The sequence below is a fragment of the Gavialis gangeticus genome, unplaced genomic scaffold, assembly GCF_001723915.1.
Source record: "Gavialis gangeticus isolate Ggan-Ray unplaced genomic scaffold, GavGan_comp1, whole genome shotgun sequence".
Lineage (NCBI taxonomy): Eukaryota > Metazoa > Chordata > Crocodylia > Gavialidae > Gavialis > Gavialis gangeticus.
Window position 1 is genome coordinate 8,970,601 of NW_017729015.1, and position 15,580 is coordinate 8,986,180.

The 15,580-nt window shown below is 46.2% G+C and overlaps 1 protein-coding gene across 19 annotated transcripts in view; it reads right to left on the minus strand.

Moving 5' to 3' along the window:
• Positions 1-15,557, minus strand: part of EPB41 (erythrocyte membrane protein band 4.1) — a 180,182-nt gene extending 164,625 nt beyond the window's left edge. For 7 of the 19 annotated variants that reach the window (XM_019512171.1, XM_019512170.1, XM_019512169.1 and 4 more), the window contains exon 1: positions 1,968-1,985. The gene's annotated coding sequence lies outside the window, so the exon portion shown is untranslated. Of the gene's footprint in view, positions 1-1,967; positions 2,059-15,457 lie in introns of those variants that run through there. The other 12 variants (XM_019512160.1, XM_019512159.1, XM_019512156.1 and 9 more) reach the window with 7 other exon arrangements.
• Positions 15,558-15,580: the final 23 nt, after the last annotated feature.

The following is a 15,580-nucleotide window of genomic DNA, read 5'->3' on the forward strand; positions in this document are numbered from 1 at the left end:
GAAAAAAAAAAAAAAAAAAAAAATCATGCACAAGCAACACAAAATTAACCCAGTAATAAAATCAGGCCTCAGGAGGGAAACTAAATGTCTGGGAGAGGTCAATAGAGGAGTTGCATACATGAAAGTCCCTCACAAAGTCTTACTATCCTTCATGGAGAAGCCAGCACTGAAGACATCTACCATGATCACATGGAAAGAGGAGAAACCCTCTCTCAGGAAGTCAGGTCCCAGTTAACTCAAAGCAGCTGGAAAGACATATTATGCAATAAGTTTGCAGGCTACTTAGAGCAAAAAAATGAGTATCACTGAACACATGCTAGATATTATGTAAGTGAATGCTTGTATCTTGCTGCACATGCCAGTTCCCCATCCAGTAACAAAGGACTGTTTCCTGAAATTGTACTTCACGTAAGAAGGCCCTGCATTTTCAAGCACGAAGCTCAGGGGCCTTTGGTGAGTAACGCAGTCAAAAACCATCTAAAAGCTACTGAACATTTAGCGAAATATTTCACAGGTGCTGAGCTTCCAACAGATCTGAGACTAATCACACACACACACGGATTCCAGTGTTTAGTGCTTGTATTCACTAGATCAGTGGTCTCCAACCTGTTTAAGTAGGAGATCACCTTTGGCATTTAAAGCAACCCAAGATCTACTCGGTGCCACCGTCACCCCCTGCCCCTCACCCACCAGGTAAATCTGCAGGGCGGGAAAGGGCGGGGGGGCACATATTGAGGCAGAGAGAGAAAAAATGCATTTGGGAGTGCGCCTACCCAGCAGGTAAGTCCCACCCAGCTGAGGCCCCACATAGTTTACCCCTGCTTCTGCCTCTGCGGCACGGTCCCTCACCACGGAAGCCTTGATCTATCCCCTGCCCCTTCCCTCTCCCATGGACTGACCTGCTGGGCTGGGGCACGCGTGTGCATGCACACAGGCACTCAGCCCCCCCACCCCAGCCTCAGATCGACTCCAAGAGGCTCAGATTTACTGGTGGATCGAGAGCCACTGGTTGGTGACCACTGCGCTAGAAGATACCCATTCACTTTTACTTGATGCCATGGAATCTCTTGACCTCAAGTGTCACCTAGGTAAAAAGCCCTGCAACTTCATTAGGATTTACTAGCAAGGCAGTCTGCTCCTTGCATGCTTTCTTCTCAAATACTTTTTCAATGACTGTCATTCTGCCTAAACATGCAGAAGTTTAACTCTGGTCACCTGCTGTGCCACATCCCATTTCCTGATGGAGCAGAGCAGACATTGCTAGTAGAGAATTATTAATCTGCTTTGTAACTGCACAAGCCAAGGTTAAGTCAGGTGACAAGTCACAATCACTAATAATGTCCAGACTATAAGGCACCCTGCTGTACAGAAAAGTAGCTGTACCCCAAAAAGGAGAACCTGTTACAGGAGGCTACAAAAAGTTAACACCATAGTCCCTGTTTATGTGGCACAAGTAATCCTGAAAGTCACTGAACTCTTATAGAGAATCTCCCATACAAGCACAATGCTGATTTATGCCTACCAGTTTCAGAAGTTTGCAGAGGGAGAGACATGGGGAGAAAGTGATTTATTTTTTCCCTAATGCAAAACACTTTTCACAAACAAGCAAATCATGTACAGAGCTGAAAAGACATGGTTTATCTCGCTGTCCAGAATGTAAAGCATTTCTAGCTGACAGAAACACCCCACAAATGAAAACACGTTAATAAAAAAAATCCAGAAATAACTACATAAACCTGCTTCTTACAATTGCAAACCCTCACTGCTCATACACTTCACTTCTACATACTCCCCCCACCCCTCGATACTGTATGAGAGGAGCCTGCAATTTTATAACAAGCTGTGTTCTGAGTGTTAAGACAGAAAGGTCAAACCAATTTTTTTAAATCCAAAACAGAACAAAAATTAAGACACACAGGAATGGACCGTTTATTTCTACTCATTAATCTAACCAAGCACATACTCACACAGAGATGAGCCAATCAGAAGAAACCCAACAGCAAGGCACCAAAATCCATCGGAGGGCAGGGTATGAAAGAGAAAAAGATACAAGTTAATAGGGAGTTCCAGCTTTAAAAAACAACAGCGCACAGAAAAATCCTTTAAGCCACAAAGTCAAGCCCTCATACCTATATTTTAATATAAACCCTGCAAGAGAGTTTGTGCAAAATTACCAGGAGTGGAACAGATGGCTAAACCAGAGGTTTATATTGAATATTCCTTCTAAGTACACAAATGTAGAAAAAAAAGATAGTCATGCGTTATTTAATGCAGATAATACTCTAAATACTGCATATGAGGCAGCAGTTAGCCCTGTGTTTTATAACATGCAATATTTAACTTTTCTGAGAGCCTGAGATGAGTTTCACACACAGGCAGAGAGAGAAGAATTCAGGTTACAGAAATACGAAAACTAAGAAAGAGTAAAGAAAAACTAAGAGAAGAGTAAAGAACTAAGGCAAATCTGACTGAGCTGCAGAAGCGCTGAGACTGCAGACAAGTTCCTACTCCACTTCTCTTCATGTTGGGTCTAGATAAGCCCGAAAAGGATCTGTTATATAAGGCAAACTTCATCAGCTATGGGGGTTGGGAGGGGAACTCTGCACTTCTCTCCAACCCAAATTCAAACAGGTTTCAGTTGAGCCCTCTAGTGGGCTTTCAGTTTCACTCTGCTCTGACTTTTAAATTTAATTTACATTTTTTCTAAAGATCTGTAAACCCTAACCCTGTCTAAGAAACATTAACCAAATACAGCAATTTAAGAACACACCTGGCTCTACAAGCCACAGTAGTCTACCACTGCTGCTCTCGTTTCACTAGCTTGTTTTTCTATGCTCCCCAGCGTAAGCACCTAGCACATACCATTGCACTAAAAATACTGTTCTATTTACATCACCAGAGGCTACACATGCATTTCTGGGGCATCAAGCATGTAGCATGGTATCTTTATTACTTTTAACGTGCATTGGTTTTAGTTGCCATTTATATTCTCTTGGATGCTATTTGAATCATCCTGCCTGCATGATGCACAGACTGTAGAGTGACATTCGGCAATTCCAGGCACCGCACGTACTACAATGGGCCCAATTCTCCACTTCTGTTATATGCAGCAAAGCCCACACAATGAATCAAGAACACCACCAACTTTGTACAGAGTAAAAGTAATGGAATACAAGGTGTTGGATTTCTTTACTCGTATCACACAATGTGGATATTGTTTAAAAAGATGAGCTTTGGTTTCTCTTACATTAGATGTCTAGATCGTGTCCAGCCTGATTTTCCTGAAAGACTCCACAGACCACTAGAGAGCTGACACAAGGCTGTTATATGCGAGAAGCATGAAATGTGAACGGCTAAGTGAGAAAGGTACTGTCACCCTCAGAGCATTAATCAAAAGAGCATGTTAACATCTACTGATGTTGAGCCTGGCCAGCAGTTGAAAGAAAAGCCCTCCTCATGAGATATTAAACATTTTGCTCCTTCAGCTGAGGGCTATGAAAGCATTTATGTTGGCAGAGCTTGAGAACTGAGTAAACACAGGAAAACAAGCGTTTATGTAGATCCTAAGCTACTGCATACTGGCAGAGAAGTACTGATTTACACCAAGCAAGGATATGGCTTGATATCCAAAAGACAGGACAGAAAGAGGACCTTTAAAATAAAAAGATTCCAGGACTTTTGTCCAACATAGTGAGGACAGATTCATGTTTTCCTCCCTTAACAGGTCACCTTTAAACTTATCTTAAAAGCATCTGTGTGTGGTTTGATTTCCTAAGCCACATTAGGAACACAAACCACTGATGCAGTGAGAAGATCTGTAAAGCTACTCATTACTATGCTGATCAGGAGTGGAACATACATTAATTATGCTGTAAAGAATGTTCCCTTTGGCCTTGCCAGTGGGAGTCTTTAATATCATGAACACAGTCCTTTGCTACCAGGTGCAAGATCAATAGCCAGAAGGAGCTGAGCTCCAAAGAAGCCCACGGCAAATATAGGCTTCTGCTTGCTCTATGTGGAAAGCCTGCTATTGTAATCTGTAACCTGGATACTGTTCATGGTACTTGTGTTGAATGGTGGAACCTTGACCTGCTAATGCAAAAACCTGTAAATAAGAAAGGGAGGGACAAAATACAGTCTACAGCTATTGGTACCACAATCCAGAAATGAGTGGGAAGGTAGGGACCAGCCTTCCATTCGTTACCATGGGCCACAGACAAGTCTCCATGCAAAAGCCCATGGTCAATATTGTGGCAACACAGATATGCAGCAGAGGTGGTCTCTGCTCCAAGGAGTGTACAACCTCAGCAGCTTCTAAATCCTAGAAAGCAGCTAATTTAGACTCTAGTTCCAGGCCAGGAGGAGCAGGGACAGTTATCTCAACCCACAGAGGTAGCAAGGGGCTCACAGCTTGCTGCTTCATCTTAGCTGATGAGGACTTAAGTCACCTGCATACCAAGACAGAGTCCTGACTTGGGAGGCACAAATCTCAGCCTCATTTTAAAATCCAGAGCTTAGGCCTGCCTTGCCCCGAAAACTTAAAGCACCTTCCCTCTGTCCACCCCAAGGACCTGCACTTGGTAGTCTGCTTTGTGCCTGGCCTCATTTTTCTGAGTCTCCTCCAGGATTTACATTTTCCTCCTTCATCCAAGTCTTCCCCATTCTGTCCTTTCCCACTCAGGGCTGGTCTGCATGACAGAGTTACCTTGCAATGAACTGGTGAGTTGTAAATTCACACCCCCTCTACTCAGGACCTGTTCCCCATGTATACAGTCATGCACACTAAGCACAAGCTAGCCAGTCCCACTTTCAAAGTTACTTTTCACAAAGGAACACTTACCACTCAGAGCATGTCCATGCAAGTGGGGAGAGTATTACAGCAAAGTGCAGGTACCCTGCATTCACAACCTAGCTTCTTGTGTGGTGATTTCCCCAGCTGGACCTGCATAAGCCCCTTTTCCACTACAAGAATTGTCCTTGCCCCATCCCACTACAGGACATCGCAGGAGGAAATGGAGTCAACAAGGAGCCAACAGTGCTGCCCCTCTGATCTCTATGCCCTGAACAGGGGGACAAGGAGAAGATCTTTTCTCCACAACTCTGGGTGCTTTACAGATCACAAACTAGTTGCAGTGATCTAGTCATTATTTGGGAGTAACAAGCATCAGAATTAACAGAGTGAGCACAAATGTTTCTACAGATTAGATCCATTTAGCCTCTTTCCTGAGGAACTCCAATCCCCAAAGAGCAGCTGAGAGCCATGAGGATTCAGAGTGCTCCTCTAGTTTCTGAGCACAGAAGGAGTCTTCCCAGATTTGCATCTCGTCTCTGCAGTGGCATAAAGGCTGGGGATGGACTTCTTTGGGGGTGTGGACAAATGTAATGCTTAGAGCAGTGATTCTGGACTGGAGTTTATTCAGCCATACTAGTTAGACATGTAGATGTGCCCAAGCAATCCTAGTCTTCTGCACCCTAACGGAGGCAGCACAGTCAAGGACTGACAGCTGGCTGATAAGTTGGCTCCAGAGATAAAGAGGGTTGGGGTTTTTTAAAACCAAGGTCATGTGTCCCATTCCAAAATCCAGAGCAAACAGGGATTATTGGCACATAAACCAGTAGGAAGACAGAATTTAAGATCAATCAAGAGAATGGGAAGCAGGTTTACTGGGTGTAAATGTAGTTCTGCCACATACTCCTATAACCTTGAACACGTCAGTTTACCTCTGTGCCTCAGTTTCCCCATCTATAAAGAAGTGGTAGCCGTTCCTACCCATATGAGGATTTGTTCATATCAGCAAAGCCCTTCAGTGGAGGGTGGCAACAAAGGTCCCCATTTTTCTCTCTCATCTCATTTTGAACATACCAACTCTTAAAAAGCACACATTATGGAAGCACTTTCTAGTTACAGGGCTTCTTGTCTGAATACAATGCAAGCAACTATTTTCATTGTTAATGAGCCTGTCCTCCTTTGACCCAGAGAAGTTTTCTGCAGGCAGCGAATAAGCTGTGCTCCCCACGTTCACCTCCTGGAATAAATCCCAAGAGCTGTATAGTCTCCCCAGCCTAGCCAGGGACACAGATGGTTTTGGAGATTAAAACATTCAGGGAATTAACTGCCCTGTGCAAATGAACTTCTTCATTCAGCCCCAGCCTTGCCAGGTGGCTCTGAAGCATAGTAATGGAAGATGATCACCATTATTTGCTGAACATGGCTAATGTGCTCACTCCTGTACCCAGCCAGCTACAGAGCACGGCAAATTTCAGGACGTGCACAGAAAAGGAAGGCCAAGATGGCGAGCCAGGCGGCTACTGTACACGGCATCTGTTCCCTTTTTATTTCTTCAGTGTTCTGAGTAATCACTTACAAACATTTAGCATTTGGGTGGCAGAATCACGCAATTGCTGCTGTAAGCAAAAGCACTGCAGCTAGCACTGACTGATTATGCTGTGGGGAGGGAAGAAAGGATAAAAAGACACTGATTATCTCCTTTGCTGCTGCTCCACCGGCACTCCTTTACTTGGAGAAAACTGCCATGCAGATTCGGGCAGCTTCAGAATAAAAGAGTCCACTCATTAAATTGGGAAACGGCTAGAACAAAGAGTGATAGCTGATGTTCTCCTGGAAAAAATGCTCTCTCAGCATCAGTTACATGACTTCTCGCTGCTGCACGCTGTACAGGAGCAAGACACTGGGGTGTCATTAGTGCTAAAAATAACAATGCCAGAAAAAAAGTCTGGCCAAAAGCATGGGATTAATGCTTCCCCTGAAGATATTCTCTCTCTCCCCTCCACCTCTTCCACACACAATGCCTGCTTCAATGGATTTAACACCCCTTCCACACACACACACACACACACACACACACACACACACACACTTGTGTTAAAGAACACCAGATAACACCAGGCACTAACTCAGTATCACGAGTTGGTGAAATCTCAGCCTACTGTATGTGCAGACTCCACACAGGAGCTAACTCAGCAGTTAAGGACAGAGGTAGACTGGCTGAGCTGGGAATGGGGCTTCAGGGAGCCAAGACCAGCCAGTGCTATGCGTTTGGGATGACCAGGTCTAGGAGTGCCTAGCAATTGTAACTATCCCAAAAAGACACTCCTTAAAAAGGTCTGAATGACAATGACAGCCAGTCAGGTAAGCAGCTCTCTTCAAAGTCAGGCACCTTAAGGTATCCCACGGCACCCAGGAGAGTCACTAAATGAATCTCACCCCAGTCATATTAGTGTCACTAGATCTAAGTTTGTATCTATTTATACCAATTGGGTCTCATTTATGGTTTTCAGAAAACTGCTTGAGCAGATACTTGCCTCACTCAAGACTCAACCCAGAAGCAAGCTGGAATTTGTAAGGAGCTGGCTTCAAATTAATGCTGCACACAACCTGGAAAAATTATTCCCTTTTCTATTAAGAGCTTCCATCCTGCCACTGAGGAAATCCCCAAGCAGCACTGACCCCATCTGCCAGCTTGGAATGAGGCAGCTCACAGCCTGCAGATTGTATAAGGATGATCTGTACCATCCGGGAGAGGTTTACCTCCACGTCACAGACACGTGCATCTACCAGAACATCAGTAGTGCTGGGGAAAGTCACGTTACACTGCAATGTGGCTGAAGAAGAGTGGGTCAACATTTGCCTTTGTGTATTTGCATCATTACTGCTCCAGTTAATAGGGCTGCACAGACATAGCTCAGACAACATCCAGCCTCATCTGATATTAATACATTCACTGATTCAAGATTTCTGTAGAGCACTTTCACTTAAGTTTTTAAATGCTAAGAGTGTTGCACCACTCTGAGATTTCTAGATAAAAAAAAAAAAATATGAGAGAGCAAAGAACTTGAACATTCAAGACTCGGCTAGACAAAGCCCTGGCTGGGATGATCTAGTTGGGGTGGTCCTGCTTTGAGCAGGGGGTTGGACTAGATGACCTCCTGAGGTCCTTCAAACCCTCATTTTCTATGATTCTATGAATCAAAAGATCCTCACAAGCCAATGCCTGTAGTAAATGCTTGGAGGCATTGATCCACTCAGCCTTTTCCTATGCCAAGCAGATCTGCATTCTGCAGAGGTCAGTATGGGTATCAGATTCACAGCCAGGGTACAGCAAGTTCATAGAGCTCCCACAGTGATCACCCACTCATCTTAGCTGGGATGTGCTGGCTGTTGGAGAGCTGCTTCTGTGTCCATTAACATTTAATGCAACTAGCTGAACACCACTGACAAGATGTCTAGTTTACACAGCAGTTGGTGGAACTAGATGGCTCCAAAGGTTGGTAATGACACAATCTGGCTCCAGTCAGCTATGGCCAAAAATTACTATCTAGTAGCCTATGTGAAAGCAGGCATAGATCTCCTCCAATACAGTGGATTTATTTGTGCTTCTAGGATGCCTGGGTTCCTGATTTTACTTCGCTACTTAGCCAGGGAAGCATTAGTTGCATATTAAATTGGCAAGCAAAAAGACATGCTAGTACCTAAAAGTGGTCTGGTTTGCAGAACAACACTAGGGGGTTATATTCAACAAGAAATAAACCCACTAAATTAAGAAATCACTCCTCTCTCCAATTATCTATTTGGAAGCAGGAGCAGAGAGCATTTTAATAGGATTCATTTATTTAATTGAATGAAGCACAGGAGCTTTAATTTGCATTTTTAAAGTACTTTGAGATCTCCCCCAGATGAGAGAAGCAGTGTGCCACTTGGACTCATTCTTGGGGTTTGAAATAGTCCTAATGGAATTAGATTTCTTGTCCCCTAAGCATCAAAGGCATGCACTAATCAAAAAACATGCACACTATCCCAGCTCCAGAAGTCCTCCATTCTCGCGACTTGTACATTCAAGAAGCCCAGTTCTCTCTTCTCTCTGCATCTTTAAGCCATGTTAGCCCTCAAAAATGGCCTCCCAAAGAATACCCGGCTGTAAACAGGGCTTTCCAGCCGGTTTAGAGCTGCTGTAATGTTTCTGTCTTATCCTCCTTCTCTTCATGCAACCCAGCATAAGGGACACAGCTGGAACAGAGGAGTCACATAAAGCAGAACCACTCAGAGCAAAACCACCCTTGCTCCCATCAGGAGCCAGACTACACAGAACACAACGGTGGCTTAATGCCAGCTTCACCTACCTCCATTCCTACAGTCTCCCCATGAGTTAATGTGCTGAGATTTTATTTGGCACTTTCTCAATTCAATTGCATGCTTGGGACAGGAGCCTATATGATCTGACATGCAAAATAAAACATGTATGCATGACTTGCTGTGGGATTTTCTCAGGGGTATCTGAGTGCACTAAAGACAAACACAACTAACTGGAACAAGGAAGAGCCCTGAAACCCTAGGCCTAGCCCTACACAGCTGGGAGTAGCTTTCAGTAATAGTTTCAGCTACAGAATGGGGATGAATTAGTCATCATACACACACACCCATTCTTCTGTGTGGCCACTGTACATCTTCCTTATTACAGTTCAGAAACCAGAGCTGGAAATGAACCCAGGAAGTCTAGTTAATTTTTGAGCAGCAACAATGGCAGACAGGATTTTCCAGGTCTCCAAGCTTGTTTGCATGTCTCAGATTATGTAAAGAATGGGCCCTCCATTGTAAGTGAAGCAGGCCTGCCTACTTACCTTCCAAAGCCAGCTGGCAAAGTTTGCACTGTTACCTTGATGGCTGTAAAAAAACAGCAGTGCAGGTCTCGATGCTTTGTATCACAAGCTGCTGTTTCAATGTGCTGCCAGACCCTCTAAATTGCAATTACTATGACTAAGCAGCAGTTGCAATTAACTTGCAATGTATATTTACATTTATTGCTATTTAACTGATCCAAGATTGAGTCAATAGTAATCTTGTAACTACGGACTAATATAGGGATGCGAATTTTACTCTGTAATAGATGCCAGACTAACAGCCATGAAGAACTAGGCCTTTTATCTATGAACAAAGCAAAGGATACAGAAAGCATCAGGGCTTCTTCCACACCACCAATATGTATTGTGCCCTCTAGCCCTCCGGGACTACTTCTGTGGGTTGAATACCTATTCTGTCTCCATGGCCCAAGCAGCTTTTGGCTTTCCTGCTAAGACTGCCAATTAGTTGAGGCACAGGGGTGGGCTGTCAGCAGCCCACCCATCCACTAGGAAACAAAGCAGCAGCCAATAAGCTCGTTTCACACACATCCCCAGAAAGCCATTACATGATGAGCTCCATCAGTTATTACTGATCCACCCAGATTTAAACCATCATCCCAAGTGTGAAAGACTCCTCAGCCCATTTTCAAAGCTCTGACTCCATGTCCCCTGGCACCGTATTTTTGTAGGAGTATGAGTCCTCTATGTTCATCTGCCTGAGATTTAATGAGGTACCAAGTCCTGAAAGGAGACCAGATGTGCCCCTTGCATCCTCACTGTTCGCACTGCTGCTGTTTGGGGGACTTCTCTGCCATCTCAGCAGTTATGAGAAGAGAGTGCCTGGGGGACGAATGCCCAACTGCTCCATACGAGCAGCTACTGTTCACAGCACAAGAGACTCAGAGCCCTGATGTTTGCTGTCAAACAGTTAATTTTTTCAGCTCGTCCCATCAGCAGCCTCTAGTGGGGAAATAAGGTATGTAGACTTACATCCTCTAGTTCCCAAAGAGAAACACTAAGCTGGGCATGTGGACCACTTTGCAGTGGGACAAAACCCCAGCAGACTTTACCATGCTGAGGCCCTCCCACTACCCATACCTCTGCTTTGCAGACAGAGCTCTCCATGGCTGCCAACACATACTCTCCTCTTCAGCCTTTCCTATATGTAGGGGTGTAGGTTCGTGCTTCAGTTCCTCTCACTGGAGCCAAGGATGCTGCTTGGCTCACAACCCCCAGGCAAAGTGGTGGGTAATTCTTATCAACTGCCCTCCTACTTGTCAGTCAAATGCCAGGCAGAGTGAGCAGCGTGCCTGGCAGTGGCATTTGAAGCAGGTTGTCCTGCAGCAACAGGGACCCGAGAAGAGCCCTCACACCTGGAGGCAAAGGACCACGGGCGACCCTGCACAGGGGCAGCGGGCAGAGATTAGGAGACTCGGATTCTGCCTGCAAGTCAAAGGGGCAAAGAGAAAACCTGCCTCATGAAGAAAGCCGATACTGGGCTCCCAAGGGGGTTCCCGGGGATGAGAGGGTGCATGCAGCTGAAAAGACCCATGGGGTCTCATGCACCTTTGGGGAATTTCTCTCAGATCCCATGAGCTGATTAGAAGCATGGTTTTATTTGGAGAAATATCTATGATAATGGCACATTCACACTCAGAAAGTGTGATGCTGTACCCACACACAGAGCTGATCTGGACTTAACTTAGAGACATTTTGATTGCCTTAGCCCTGCAGCCAGGACCCACTCCTCCCTCTTCATCAGCACCAGAAAAGTTTAAGGCTTTATCTGCACTGTGAGGCCTTGCCCCCAGATTCAGCCATTGAGAGCTGGCCCCCATGACAGACACACGCCTGTGAATTCCTTGCCATTTAATCTGTATGCCCAAAGAAGGTTTAACTGGTAAAGAGCACATTTTGTAGGCTGGTCAAACCCCACAGTACCTTTTTACAGGGAAAAGACTCACCATAAAGGGAGGTGTGCAGGTTTGGTTAAGTGATCATTTAAGTTCCTGAATGCTTTGTTACCAAATCTTTCAACTTCTTCCTCCCCAGGCCCCACTCTGGTTGGGATGACATAGCCAGAATCAAAAGGCACCTTTTTTTATACAGAAGCAAGGAGGCCTATCTTCCAGCTTGCTCACAGCCCAGCATAGCTGGTTCCACACAAATGTCTATTTATTTTCTCTGGAAAATAGCTAGTCAGATAATACCTGCCAATCAGGGCATCAGCAGCTTCAAAAACAACACGATTGATTACATACAGTTTAAAATAAAGAAAAAAAGTCGCCATGCAATAGAACAGTCACTATCTCAGTTACCCTCCAAGTGATCTCTTCAGACCAGCCACGTGCTTATAACAAACACCAACACCTCAAGCTCCAGCCAATGCAGTGCAACTAAAGACTGCCTGAAGACAATTCCTGTGGTTGTCTGCTAAACCCAAGAGGCAGCAGTTATCATAACATCACACTAGCAGCATTAGCAGGAATGAGAAGGCACTTTCTTTCTAAGTCAATACTTTGAGGCATATTCTAAAAAGTCTGGTGTTTGAACTGAAGTTTCTGTTCACCGAGAGGTGCATTGGGGTAGGAAGAGGCATGATGGGGATTTGCAATGGAAAGAACTCATCCTCAAAGCATACTCATTACCTAAACATGGTGTGCTTGTGTAGGATGCCCAGATGGCTTTGGGTAACACATAGTTACAATGCATATGTGGCATGTACCCAGCCCTTTGCAAGGAATGCCACAGAGCTGCCAAGCTGGAAACAAACTGGTTAAGGAGGAACTGTAGTCGAGTTAAATCAATGTCCAGCGTGCACAGGAGCAGGGTTATTTGTGTAACGGATACCGAATGGTGTTGTTTCGGTAGCCAAATACTGAAGTTAGGGAAGCAAAGCTCCCTTCCGCTCAACCCACCCACGGGCCTCAAGTTTCAGTAGTCTTACCTTGATGCAGGAACATGCTGAGCTTGAACCTGCCTGGTGTACACACAGAGCAGGGCACAGATGAAGTAAAGGCCAGATAAAAAGCATACCAAACAAAGCAAGGATCCTCAACCCTGCATCACTTAACACTACTATACACCTGTTAAATTATTCCCATCTAGCAGAAGACAGTACGTAGCTATTGCCTCAGTTGAGGGAGTAAAAGGATTCATGACCCCATGGCTCTTCTAGATGTGTTTGTGCCCCCTTTTTAAAAAAAACTTTGAACACTCACAAGCTGGAGAGGGAAAGTGTCAAAACCTGCAACTGTTCAATGTGAAGGGTTCTAGCTAGCGATAGCCTTGTCTGCTGTGGTTAGCAATGGCTATGTGCAAGCAGTTTGGCACCCCCTGTGGCCCAGTGTGGGTAAAGGTAAGCAGCAATGCCATTTCAAACAAGCTCTCTTGTACCTACACATTCACCCTCTCTTCAGGAAGCAGATGATGAAAAGTTTCCCCACAGCACCCTAGATCCCTGCTACACTGCAGCTTGGTGTTGACAGAAGACCCCATGCCACATGCACGTAACAGCACTTGGTTACAGCTGCTCTGGACACCTTAATTTTGCATTTCCTCACTTCTGCATGTGCAACGTTGCAGTAATAGAGCACGGGAGTGAGCTGGGGGCGTGCAGCATGTCATCTTGTTTCACAAATCCTTCAGAACTTGGCAGAGTCAGCCTGCAAGCTTGGCAATGAATTCACGAGTGTTGGTTATAAACACTGGCTGAAGAAACCCCATCGCAACTCCGGGGACCAGAGGTACATGGATAATAGATATTGTGGGTCCCAAAAATCAGGAGTTGTTTTTAAAAAAAAGATTTGGGGGGGGGGGGGACGGACACGACACGACAACAAAATCTGGTTGGAAGAGGACACTTCTCCAATTCCAGCCCCTGAAAGCCACAAGCAGATATTTTACATACATCAGCACCAGTGCAAGTCAATCCTCCATGGAGCTAAATGAGACATCTTAGTGTCAATCCAGGACACACCCCTCCATGGCAATACAGCCCTAAAGATAGTTACCGTCTCCTAGAACAGTAGAGGCCAACCTTTTTAGCAGGGGTGCCACAAACCAGCTCAGCACACTTCCCGAGTGCCACCCTGATCCCTTTCCCCTCCACGATCTGCTCTGCTCTTTCTGTTGTGCCCCGTGTTCCCTGACCCATCTGCTGCTCTGCCTCCTGCTTCTTGCCATGTGTTCCCTGCCTGATCGGATGCTTTTCTTTCTGCTCTATTTGCCACTGTGCTCCTGTCACCTCCCCAGCCACTGCCTGTGCCACTCATAGCACCCCTGCTTCAGGTTGGCCACTCCTGCCCTAAATAGTCAGGAAGCAGCTTGGGGTCTGCAATGAGTTTCTTTCCCTGTTTCCCCAAGCGAGGGGTGTGGCAAGCATAGTGAAGCCAGCACAGAATTGAAAGGGGTAGGGAGAAGTCATCATTCAATAGGAGACTCTTCTGTCAGTTAATGAGCAGAGTTGTCAAGCTGTTAATGGAGTCCCGTGCAGTCCTGCTTAGCTGGGAAGAGAACAGCAGCAATGTAGGTCCATGAGGTTAGGGAGGTATAACAGGAAGAGGTGAGAGACAGCCTGGACAGAAAGGATATAGAGGAAGGAGGGCAGAGATGCAGCAGGCTGTACTGTTAGCAACATCAGTGAGAGACAATGGGGAGATGCTGAGAGACAAATCGGGTTTTGCAGAAGTTCAACAGAAGCAGCATTGAACTCAATAGCAAGACTGACTTTAATGGTGCAGGACTGATCTCTATAGCTTCGTATGCCGGCAGTGTCTGAAGGATGGGGTCTCTCTTGCTACTGACATTGGGTGGGAGGCACCTTTCCCAGACCTCTGTAAGCAGCTGTTGACAAGAGGGCAAAACTGCCGGGTTCAATAACCTTCTCCAATGGCAAAAAAGCCAAAAGCACACAGAGGGTCCTTTCTGCTACATTCATCCATGCTCCTTCTAAAGAGAAAGAGGAAAATTATGCGGTAGCTGAAAAGAAGTTAGAGCAGAGCTGTCACGAGCCCAGGACACCCATACTTCAGAGGAAATCCATGAGAATTTCAAGCACTCGACATCTTGAGGGGGCTGGAGACCCCGCATCTAAAAGGGTGGGCAAGCTGAAATCTGCGGAAAGCATTAATGCCGCGTTAAACACCGAGAGCATCCAGCTGGGGAGCGTGGGAGAACGGAAAGACACCTGAAGACGGCCCCTTCACCACCTGAGTGACAGAGAACAACACACGGTTTAAAAAAACCCAACCGAGCAAGCAAACCAGGGGCATTTATCGAGACAGCAGGTCCCGGCGGCATCCGGGCACAAACACGAGATAAGAGCTGTTCCCCCAAACCACCCTCTCCGGAGGGTCACGTGACACCGGCTCCGCCTCCTCCGACCCAGGACAAGTCAGTCACCTTAGGTGAAGCTAAAAGGCACCGAAAGTGGTTTAATGGTACTTTTCCACACAGCCATTGCCGTGCTGGTCACAGAGGTGTCACACTAACACTTGTGTCACTGTCACACACACACACACTCTCTAAATGTAGATGTGTGGGTCTGTATCTATGGAGATATGTACGTGTGTATACACACACACACATAGATGGAGAGACAGATGACAGACACGCATACAAACGCACACCTCTAGACAGCTCTATACCTACATGTGCGCGTGGGGGTGCAGACGCGCGTGTACACGTCCCTGTGCATGCAGCACACGCACGCCGGCTGCAATGGCGCAGTGCCCCCCGCCCCGCACCGAGGACCCGCAACGTGACGCCGGGGGGACACCCGCGCCCCAGGCCCCGCGCCCCGGCCCGGCCCCGCGGTTACCTGTGTCACCGCCGCGCGGGGGAGGGGCCACGCCCGGCTCGTGCCCTTTAAGAGACGCCGCTCCCCACTGACCGCGCTCAGCGCCTCCACCTGCGCCGCGCGGGCCCCGCCCCCTGACGTCAC